This window comes from Hordeum vulgare, chromosome 5H (assembly GCF_904849725.1).
Source record: "Hordeum vulgare subsp. vulgare chromosome 5H, MorexV3_pseudomolecules_assembly, whole genome shotgun sequence".
Classification (NCBI taxonomy): Eukaryota; Viridiplantae; Streptophyta; class Magnoliopsida; order Poales; family Poaceae; genus Hordeum; species Hordeum vulgare.
This window is the reverse complement of record NC_058522.1, coordinates 510,886,207-510,897,422: the sequence shown is the minus strand read 5'-3', so window position 1 is coordinate 510,897,422 and position 11,216 is coordinate 510,886,207. Positions and strand designations below refer to the sequence as shown.

Here is an 11,216-nt window from a genome sequence, read left to right as displayed (position 1 = left end):
CTGCTTGCATTTTATTGTTCTAAAAATCTTCTTTCTTCGAAGCAAATTTAGAATGAAATAGATTGCAGGTATATTGCACATACTCCTACATAACTCCATCTTCACATTTCAGTTTCATGTTTATATGTTCACAGGAAATTCACAGTTTTGACATCTTTGGGTGAAAGATTAGCACAGCTCTGTGTTTCTCATCTGTTTACTGCAATTTGCTGAATGTTTCTAATGTACGTACATGCCATCTTAGATGCTGCGGGTTTTGATGCGATATTGGCCTGCTCATCTTACCAGCTGGTATACAATTAAGACCCATTGTAAGAGCATTGTGTGACTTGCGACGCCGAAAATAGTGATGTGTGTGAATGCGTGACTTGTCCAAGCATGGTTGTCACCGATAAGAGATGTGTGTGCACGCATGTCCAGCCAAGTAAACGAGCCACGGAATTCTCCACCGTCACCGTCATCGATCATTCACGTTCTCATACTAGTTTGAACTTCGTTCTCTGAAGCAACACATGTAATTAAGTCATATGCATATGCACAACTTGTCACGAGTGCCTTTCTTTCTATTGACTAGTTTTATAGCTGCCGTATTATCGATGCAAAATAGAGGCCATGATTGAGCAAGCATGTCCTTTCTAAAAAATTTAATTGTTTGCGATGCCTCGGCACATAATTGAGTAGATCATACCACCAAGTTGCAATTGGCCCTACGTACGTAATCCTGTAGATAGGTCCATGTGAACACGCACCTTGATCCCATCCACCTCTCTTCACCAGAAATACCCCGCTGCATAAATAATTTATAAAACAAAATATGGCGTTTTGATTTTGCATGTTCTCTCAAAACAGGCTTTCGTCCTGCTTTATAAATAAAGCAATACAATGAACAGTACACAACCAAACGATACAAGATGAAGAAAAGACTCTTTTACAAAGCCGAACACAAGATACAACAAGAAGCTTAGCGCTAGTCTAACAACTCGCCTATGACCAATATATGACACCAAAACTCCACGGCAACGCCCCCAAGAGGATGACGACACGATGTGTCGCCGCTGGGGAGTATGAAAACAGATAAGGTTTTTCATCCGGAGCCCTGATACAAGAACGAGACCCACGACTACGCCTTTCAAAAAGGGAACGACACCCATAGGTGCTGTCGGCGCCGACGCTAAGAGCTAAGAATCACCAAGAGGCGCCACTGCCACAACCGCACGAGAGTCAGGCCAGCACCGCCAAATCCGGGCACGAACAGAGCATGCCAGAGTCTTCCACCCTACACCCCTCGGCACACACGGTCGAGAGGCGTAGGCACCACCGTCACCACGGAGCTTACCGGAAAGCTCATTGTGGATCCTGCCATCCAGGACCGTTGTTCCGGCTTCCTCCGAGAACTCAACACCGATGTCAAAACACGCGGCCGCCTCACCAACCAAGCCATGAGCCTCCACCTCGACCGCTACAAAGAAGGACGATACATGCCCGCGATCGGGGACCAAGTCAAACCCTTGCACCGGCGGCCAGCCCACGCTATCGGCCAACTGCCAGCTAGCACTACCGGGAGGGAGGGGGTCGCCCCATCAGATTTGGCACCTCCAGATCCAAACATGGGGACCCCATAGCATCCGGCACCTCCGGCTACCTAGTGGTAGCCGATACCTTCGATCACCAATCTCCCAACTCCATTGGCTCCCCGCGACATGCTCCACCCCTCAACACCACTCCCACCTACAACACCCAGCCATCACGCGACCGCGGTCGAAGATCGTTAACACCCCCCCCCCCCCCCCGACGTCATCAGGGTAGCGCCACCACCACCACGCCACAGCCACCTCTGTCCAAGAGCAAGGAGTAGGCCGCCGCCCGCGACCCAAGACAAACCGCAGCCCGCGCCACCCGACAGTTGCCCCAGCTGTAACCAGTCGTCCAGGGCAGCCCCGGTCCACACCGCCGCCACCACCACCACGCCGCAGCTTCCTCCGTCTAGCGGCAAGGAGGGAACCACCAACCGTGGCCCAAGCCACCTGCAGGCTGCAGCCCGTGGCCACCGGGAGCCGTAGGCAGGGCCTCGTCGTACCTCCACCCCTTAGGCTGCACCACCACACCTCCCCACCCCAACCAACAGCAGGGCGGGGACGGCCGTGTGCCTCGCTGCCCGTAGCCTTGGCCAGCTGATAGGACGCAGCCAACCCCGCGCACCACCTGGGGAGAGACCACCCGCAGCCGCCGCGCGTCGTCGGAGCCGCAGGGCGCCCTTACACCACTGTGAAGCAGAGGACCGGCCGCCCTGCACGCCTGCCACCGCACTGCTGGGCCCCGCGACAGCATGACACCCCAGCGCGCCGCGCAGACCCGCGCCTAGCATTGCACGCGCTGAGGGGGAGAGGCGCCCCCGCCGCCAATCACGCCGGCCGAGCTTTGCCCGACGGCACCTCTAGGCGGCGGTGGGGGAGGAGGACTGGGAGGGCGGAACGAGGGGCGGCGGCGCTAGGGTTCCCCCGGTCACCCGCAGGAGAGACGCGGGGGATGCAGGGGTGTTGGTCCGACCCAATAGGCATGTACAGTCCCCACTGAGACTTTTTGGCCATCAAATTTATATGGCTAACTAACCATTAACTTTATAGCATGAATCCATTCTAATGGTAAAAATCCAATAGTGTTATATTAGCTAGTATTTCGTACGATTTTGAGTGTTTTACTATTAGTTATTGGCCAAAGATGATTTTTTTTTAATGATTATACGCGATCTAGGCTGAATGCAGCTATGCAGCCTAGGAATACAGCGTCCTGGAAGATGCTATCAGTGAAGACACATATATAATCTTGGTTTTTTTTTGTGTTTAACAAGTACTTCTTTCGTCTTAAAATTCTTGTCTTAACTTTGTCTATAAATGGATGTATCAAAATAATAGATGTTACTAGATATATTCATCTCTAGACAAATTTTTTGATACGAAGGGAGTAGTAGCGTGCATAGAACTATCTGAAGGTGCAACTGAGAGTGACATTGTCAAACGAACAAACCGGTAGTGTATATCCAGTTCCTGTTGACGTTGTGGAGGTATTGACGTGCAAGCAATGATAGTAGCCGCCTCCCCGATATCACAAATCACAATTTGGCTGGCTGCTCAATTCCAAATCATCGCAGTGGTAAGCTGGTAAGTGTATTCAGCGCAAGTGGTGCCAAGACCGACGATCAAAGTCTTGCCTTTTCGCACCAACTTTTTCTTGTTAGTATAGGGCCCTCTTTCCAATTTCAAAAGTGATGCATGCATGCACATTCATATAATCTCCATTATATGACCTAACTGTCTACGTTTGTGTGATGTGTCCGCATATGAAGAGTACTAGTCGTCAAGTCCTGCATTCGCACAGGTTTGAATTTTACCTAATAATCATTTTAACTTTGTTATGTGATCAAAGTTATGCACTGATATATTTAATTTCATTTTGCAACCTCTACTGGGATTGCTGGATTATTGTACTCACCAACATCGTCATGCAATATCTTATGTGGTAGTAAGAAGATGTTGTACTCCCCGTAAAAAAAATGCATTACATAATTATCATCTTTTCTTTAAAAAATAATACACCAAATTAATCTGATGCTAATATTTATGCACAGATATAAACTGATGGTAACATTAAATTCTTGCGAAATTTAGCACTAAAAAAATGCAAGATAGCATGCTTGTGTACAATAATGTTTTACAAATTTGCAATCTTCTGATTAAATTATACTGTAACCAAAGTAATCTTTGATGATGATAGTAGCCCCCCGCGTGCGTCGTTTTCTCTGACTATATGCACGATTAAAATCTGTCCAGGATTGTCTGTCTCCGTGGTCCGTGCCCACGCATGACTGCATCGATCTACTACTACCTTACTGCTCCACAGCCATGTCTGCGGGACAAGCCATGCTGCTGGCTATGCGTCCAGCCCGACGCTACCCGTCAGTTGCTGCATGCTCTAGTCGGCGATATGCAAAGGAAGCGCGCGCGTGGGGACGTAGGTGCCCGAACTGGAGAGCAAATTAATATACTCCCTTTTTTTCAATTTATACGGCTCAAATCTGAAATCTCATCAATCAAGATGAATTGTGAGTGGATGACACTAGTTTTAACTAGCCAATGAAACATTTCTCACATATTCAATTTTTAAGGCAATAAATGCAGCATCCTCCTTTTTATTGGACTTGCATGATGGATGTAAAAAACAATGCAAGCATAGCCACTCATCTCTTTTTTCTAAACTTTATGAATTAAATATGGCGTGAGACTCAAAGTGGTTTAATTTAATTAGACTAAAAATGAGCCTAATGGAAATCTAAAATTTTTAAGATGAGTTCTATAAACCAGAAAGAAGGGAGTAGGTAGGAAGGAAAGAAGATGCGGGATGGGGTCAAGAAGCTGCAAAGATGGAGGAGGCCAATGCAAGAAGAAGATGAGCGCCATGGGAGGCCTGCCATGTGGCATGCGGCTGACCGCACGGTCGAGCAGAGCTCAAGCTCCCTTGGTCGATGGACAAGTTTGATCCGTCGCGATAAATAAAGTCAGGACATATCCCCGCGTGCGTGCCAAGACGAATTTCTCCCTAGTCGTCTGCTCACTTCTTGACCAGACAACTTCAGCACAAGCGCAACTCGTCCTCCTCCAAGGTCTGACGGCGATGGGAGATAAACTAGAGGATTGGATGGAGGACCAAAACACCTAGCATGCAAAAATACCAAGCAAGACCGAGACAGCATTCACGTATGGCTCCTCAGGCCGCCCGATGGCAGTCGTATTCCTCTGTGCACTCCAAACCAAAGCAACAATTAATACAGCCCAAAAACTAGCGACCGACACCACCCTGCTACCCGAGAAGATTAGAAAAGAGGGAAATAACATCGCGCTGAGTCATACAACTTTTATCTAACGTCCAGTTTAACGATGCACAAACTTGTAAAATACATGTTTTTTCTCATCAAACTTGCACGGGCGTGCAAATACAATCATATTCTACCATATCCACCATACCAAATGCACGTGTGGCTTGCCGACGTGGCGGGCACCCACTACACTAGTAAAAAAAGGCTTTTAGCCCGGTCCGGTTGAGCCATTAGTCCCGGTTCTCGAACCGGGACTAATGCTAGCCCTGGTTCGGCCCTGAACCGGGGCTAATGGCCTTTCACGTGGCGGGGCTGGGAGCGAGGGGGGAGGGGTATTAGTCCCGATTCGTATTACGAACCGAGGCTATTTCTTTGTTGTTTTTTCTGAGCAATTTTTGGATTTAAGGTTTTGCACTAAATTGGATGGGCTATTTTGCTGCCCTCTATTTTTCCATTTATTTGTTTTAGGCATTTTTTAATTCTTGTTTTGCACTAAATTGGATGGTACATACACAACAATAAAGGAACAACTATATTGCACATCGACACAAATATATTACACCATCTCATCCGTCGTGCTTTGTCGAACATATTTATAAAATGTAGACACAAGTTACATGCACATGTATGCATCTTTTTTACACTATATCATTTCATATCATTTCCGTCGAATGACAATACTATTCTCCCTTAACATCTAGGACCTCTGCATCTAAGAATCCGGCAATTTCCTCTTGAATTGCTCATACACGTTTCTGTGGTAGAAGACCGTCCCGCAACTGTTCGATCTAATTTAAAGAAGGGGTCAATATATATATCAATGAAAACAAACACAATTCACGGTAATAAAATAAAGTTGTGAGTATTGTTTATCGTACTTCGGTTTTTTTATGTCTCGGGTTTTGCCCTTCTGATGGGTTGTCTGTCGAATGAACTCGCAAACATAGATCCACATAAATTGTTCCCGTGTTCCTGCCTCAAGCACTTTACGAGAACAGAGTTCAATCAAAAACATAATCAAGAATTATAATGGGATTGAAACTAGAATAAAGAGATGTGCGGATCTAGCTAGTAGTTACTTACATCTATTTGTTTAAATGTAAGCTCTGACTTCCAATCACCTCGAGCCTTGGCGGTGAACCGTTTCCAAGCCCTGCCAAGAAAAGGAAATGAATAAAGGAGTTCTATATTAATTCCTTGCTATCAGAAAATGAACGAGAAGTTGCCGATATAGTGTCATAATTATTAAAATTACCTCTGGAGACATTCCTACATGTTCGCCCATTCAATGAGGGGTGTGGGTTTCGGGTCCATGACTATTACTTGTCCCTCGTCAGGTACAATGATTAATAAAATAAAGTGGAATCTGCGCACGCATAACGAGTCAATTATATGTACACTTATAATAACATCGAGTAAACGAAAATAGAATGTGTGTATAGTAACACTCACTTGAAGTTGTAAGGAAATAATATTTCCCTTTTGGTACTGCAAAACCTTAACCCTTGTACCAAGTTATTCTCTGTCTTGCGGGGATTCGTTGCGAGACTTTGATGATGATTGTAATATGGGTTAATGAACCCAATGTCATACATTTGTCCTCTTTTGCATTCGAGAATCTTCATTCTGCAAAATTAATATAGTGATGAGTAAGATTATACATGCAAGAACGAGCTGAGTAAAACTTAATGATATAAATTAATAATACTTACAAAAAAAAGACACTGATGATAGATTTGTCGAGGGCGCCTTGTTTGTATAACTGAAATAATTCGTCGAATTCAATCATTAGCACGTCTCGTCCACTCCAGAAATGCTCGTCTTCATATGCAACGTAGATCCAGTGTTGATGTTTAGTACATGCTTGCATGTACTAGGCATGCAATCTTCGCATTTTGGTTGGTAGCTTGTTGACTAACTCAGATTTGACGAAAGGAGACTCGTACCGGTACACGTATGTTACGTCAGCGAATTCCTGCAGATGGTCTAAGTACTCTGAAATAGACATGCCTTGAGCCTTGGCCACTTCTACGTATATTGCAACAAACTCCGGATCGATAGCAGCTGTTTCATCATTCCTCTGTTTGACCGCAGCTCCACTCGAGCACACCTTTGTATCGGAATACACTTTGAGCGAGGGCGCGATTGTTTTTTCTGTTGTCCGAGCTGGGCAACTGATTTCCCGCTGGACGTACTATTGTTCAACCGCTCTTTTTTGCCTGAGTCGACTTGGGAATAGAGCGTTCATAGTCTGCTGGCAACGATGGCGGGGGATCTGCAAGGTTTTTCAGCATTTTCACGCACGCGCCGTGATCTTCTGGGGTGTTCGGGTACTATGGTTCTTCCGGCTTCTTCTTGTTAGCCACTTCAGCCTTCCACTGTTGATGCTGGGCGTCTGCCCTCTTAATATTGTCCTCTCCAGTATAGTCTCAAGGTCTCTTCTCCATATCCATATGAGGTACTTTTGGGAGGGGTGACAACTTACGTTTCGGTGATCGGAACTTTCTGCCGCCACTATTAGTGGTGGTACGTTTCCGCTTTTTTGCTCTGATCCTCAGTGGACGGAGACGGCTGACGGGGCGGTGGAGACGGTTGCGCTGGAGACTGGTGAGGCGGCGAAGACGACGGTTACGGTGGAGACTGGTGAGGTGGAGGCGAAGAAGGATTGCTGCTATGAGGAGTCGGTGGCCTTGGCGTCCAATTTGGAAGCAAGATGTCCTCCTTTGGCCATACAACGGTTTGTTTCTTGACTTCTCCAAGTTGAGTCAAATCCCTATCTTCACCTGTAGGGTGGTCGAGCTTCAGCTCCTCATAATCTTTCATCACTTCATCCACCGCGACGACAGCGTAATCTTCTGGAACTGGAGAGCAATGCCAAGTTGGATTATGTCCAATTGGTATGGCCATGCCGACCGCCACCGTCAACCTTAAGTTAGCAAGTTTCACCTTTAGCTCACAAGGTGTGCTCTCTGTGATATCATCCACTGGGTAGCGACGAGGAGGATCCGTCGTTAGTGCATCATCACCATCATCTTGGAGCTGCATGGAAGCGACACTGCTTTTCCGATTCGATGCAGCTTCTATCATGAGCCGCTGAGATTGGCCGCTACCTTGTTCTCTGTCGATTTGATCCTGCTGCAGCCGCTTTACTGCTTCTTCTAGATTATGCAGCCGGTGTGCCTCAGCCGCTTTAATTATCACGTGTCTCCTTTTCCTTTCTCCTGTGATGGCTTCTATCGATAAATCTCTTCCTTTCCTCGGAGAACGCAAGAATCCACGGCGGGGAGCCTGGTAAGCCTCGTGCTCACCCTTTGTGTTCCTTATTCCCAAGGGCGCGTGTGAGCTCGTCGTTCTCTCTATCGGGTAAGAACTGTCCCTCTTCAACATCCTGTACTGCATGTCTAATCTCCTCGATGGATAGGGGATTATATTTGTGTCTTTGGTTATATATTGTCTTCCCTTCTGCGTCCAACAAGCCCCCCTGCCCGTAAAACCAGTTTCTTACCCGTTCGAGCCATCTTAAGGGCTGTGGAGTGATATTATTGTCCAGAAATGATGCCTCAAGTTCTTCCCACTTAGCCATCTTACCGCCGTAGCCACCAGGCCCCATAATATGGTGGTACTTCTTCTTACCTGCATTCATCCTATTTGTTGCAGACTTTTTCAAGGCGTCCTTCAATTTCTTGTACGCCACAAATTCGGCCAGTAGTCTTTAATCTTCTCATAGGTGATGGAAATCTGGATCTTATCCTCAAATAAAATCCTGGTGACTTTTAGCGCAGCCCCTGAATAGATCGGCCATCTTCTTAACAGCCCACTCCTTGACTTTTTTGCTAGGGCCTCTTTTCACCTCTTCATTTCCTCCTCATTTGGCTCCTCCTCATCTGGATCCACCTCTGGCGCCGACAGGGTGAAATGAAGCATGAGCTTTCTCCAGGTTTTCTATGGCTGCTGTGCCTCATATGAGACTCCTTCCTCCCTTGGCTTAATCCATTCTCAAGTGAAGATAGGGATGGGTCCCTTACAACAACTCTGCATGCCTTCACAGACTTCTGCTTTACATCTGTGGGAGCAATTGCTTGCCCGACATTTGAGACTGTTTCAATCATGTATCTCTCACCGTCATCCAGCTTCTTGGTTGGGCCTCGTTTCGTCCGTACTGAAGATTTGCTTTTTCCGGAGGGCTTGGGGAGCCGTCGCCAAATACGCTATCCGGGGGGCGTCGCTGGAAGAGTGGGTCGCTCATCCGGAGAGTTGGACGCCTGTGCTGCCAGGGTGCCGCATCGGAAGAGGCGGTTCTCAGATGAAGGCCTTTGCGCCTGGGGAAAAGCGATAGGTCGAGGGCCACCCGCGGGGTCCGTAATGGAAGCAGTAGTTGGAGATCCCTCTGGCATGAGGCCAGGGCAAAGGCTAAGCCGTAACACGTTTCTGGTAAATTCCTCTGGGAAAGGTCGCAGGTAGCCCATCAGGACCAGGGCTTTAATGGACCATGTTAGCATCCGAAACCGGTCAGGAAATCTCCACCAGGCAAGCATGGCCTCGGTTACTTTCCTTCATGGTGCCTAATCGCTCTGAGGTCAGGGCAAAGTGCTGGACAAGTATCCATTAATGAGTAAACAATATCAATGAAAGTGAATGCCACCATTCAGTCGAGTTTGATATTGATTCTCAAGTATAATCCATCTGAAAGAGGTGGAAGAAAGTATCTGTTCAGATCACCCTCCAGAACATGGTACGTGACAATGAGAGAGACAATTTCCTCGCATGTAAAGGGTTCATTCATCCGATCTATGACCCTTCTGGTTTAGCTTTGTCTGCATTCATGATTCATTTGCTCCTCAATCGTTCTGGTTCTGGAGTCTCAGTACATTCCCAAAGCTTTTCCTTCCCATTTGACAAGAGTTTCCATAAGAGAGCCTAGGCCAGCAAGAGTTTGCAGGATGTTTATTTCCCAGTTCTGTATGCTTCCTTAATAATATCTTTAGCGCAGAAGCGTTCCCAGATTTCATAGGCAATAGAATTACCCGTTCGTGGTTCCTCAACATCACCTCGAACCAAAACAGGGAGATGATCACTCACGGAGAGAGAGGTGTTCAACCGAGGCCATAGTAAACAGATTCCGCCAGGCGCTAGAGGCTACAGCACGGTCGAGCCTGACTTTGACATTAGCATCTCCCGCTCTTTTATTATCATATGTGAAAGGATATCCCTTGAATCCAAGATCAACCGGTCCACATGTTTCCAGAACGTCCCGAAACGCAACCATCTGAGGTTCTGGTCTCGGAGTAGCAGACAAGTGTTCGAAATCCCATAATGCCTCATTAAAGTCCCCGAGCACTAACCATGGAGCATCCGATATAGCACAAAGGCCAGTCAGTTTCTCCCACATTAGGTGTCTATTTTCCACCCTCGGCTCTCCGTAGACACACGTAATCCTCCATTGGGGTTCATTGGGTGATCCCCGGACGAGAGCATCAATAAATTTGTCCTCCTTTCCAATAATCTGGACATCCAAGCATTCATGCCAGTATAAAGCAAGCCCTCCACTAAGACCATTTCTATCGACACCATCAAATCCACGTAGGCCGAGACGCCCACGATACTTCCTCATCTTAGACGTTTGCTGACGAGTCACACCATAAGGTTAGCTAATGCATCTATAGCTTAATAAAAAATAAAAGGGGACAAGGAATTACCGTGTCTTAACCATTTACGAGTAGGACAATAAGGTCAAATTATCATTTACCTTAATACAAACATTACCCCCCCCCCCCCCTAAGTGGTCTCTATGATCCGATCAACCCATTTATCAGGGAATCCCTTCAACTTTAACATTTGATAAACAAAAGGCCATTTCACTTTGTCATAAGCATTTTTTAAATATACTTTAAAAACAATGCATTTTTAAACACACTATTTTATGCTTCATGTAAAACTAGAATCCCCTCCATAATATCCCTGCCTTTGACAAACGGAGTTTGTACTGGGCAAATTACCTCCCCAGCAACCCCATTCAATCTAGTCATTAGAACCTCGATGGAAATTTTAAATATGATAATCAATAGACAAATAGGCCTAAATTTCTGGGTTTGATTAGCATCTTTAATTTTAGGTAGTAAAGTGACAATCCAATAATTCAATATTTTAATATCTAAAAACCCCGTGTGAAAATCATCAAACATTGCTTTTAGATCAAGTTTTATCAATTTCTAGAAATGTTGATAATACTCAGGAGTAAAACCGTTCAAGCAAGGAGATTTATTATGAGCCATTTTAAAAACATCACTTTTAATTTCTTCTAAAGAAAATTCTCCCACTAATTGTTCCTAGCAGTATCAGGAACAAT

At 46.0% G+C, this 11,216-nt stretch overlaps 1 long non-coding RNA gene across 1 annotated transcript; it reads right to left on the bottom strand.

The window, feature by feature from the left end:
* Positions 1-5,426: 5,426 nt before the first annotated feature.
* LOC123451976 lies at positions 5,427-5,847 on the bottom strand. The gene is made up of 2 exons (XR_006632543.1): positions 5,749-5,847; positions 5,427-5,658 (listed from the first exon to the last, which is right to left on the bottom strand). It is a non-coding gene; the product is annotated as an uncharacterized LOC123451976 (long non-coding RNA).
* Positions 5,848-11,216: the final 5,369 nt, after the last annotated feature.